Below are 736 nucleotides of genomic sequence, written 5' to 3'. Positions count from 1 at the left end.
TGACTCCAAATCTAGGGACTACATACACTGTGACTCCAAATCGAGGGACCACATACATGGTGACTCCAAATCCAGGGACCACATATATTGTGACTCCAAATCCAGGGACTACATACACTGTGACACCAAATCCAGGGACCACATACATTGTGACTCCAAATCCAGGGACCACATATATTGTGACTCCAAATCCAGGGACTACATACATTGTGACACCAAATCCAGGGACTACATACATTGTGACTCCAAATCCAGGGAAGACTTACACTGATGCATCAAATCAAGGGACTTCTTACACTGAGGGACCAGTTACAATGAGACATGAAATCCAGGATGAATTACATCGTGGCACCAAATTGAGGGATTACTAATACCGTGACAACAAATCCAGGGACCAATAAACACTGAGACATCAAATCCAGGGAGCACTTACACTGAGCCTACAACATTACATAAGATATACGGCACAGAAACAGACCATTCGCATTAACCAGTCCATGCCGGTGTTTATGCTCTGCTAGGGAATTAGAGAGCATCAGTATGGGGAATGGCCATGCAGGTGAAACCAGCTCTAGTTAGAGTGAAAGGTGGGTAATGAATGAAGATATGATGGTGTAATTAGACGGTGACCAGTGGGGTATGGTGACAGATCGTCAGGAGCCCTTTTTAGGCAGATGGATGATTAGATGTAACCAGCACAACAACAATATCCATCTGTTTTTGTCCAATATCCCCA

The sequence above is a fragment of the Pristiophorus japonicus genome, chromosome 25, assembly GCF_044704955.1.
Source record: "Pristiophorus japonicus isolate sPriJap1 chromosome 25, sPriJap1.hap1, whole genome shotgun sequence".
In the NCBI taxonomy this organism is placed as follows: Eukaryota; Metazoa; Chordata; class Chondrichthyes; family Pristiophoridae; genus Pristiophorus; species Pristiophorus japonicus.
This window is presented reverse-complemented; position numbering follows the sequence as displayed.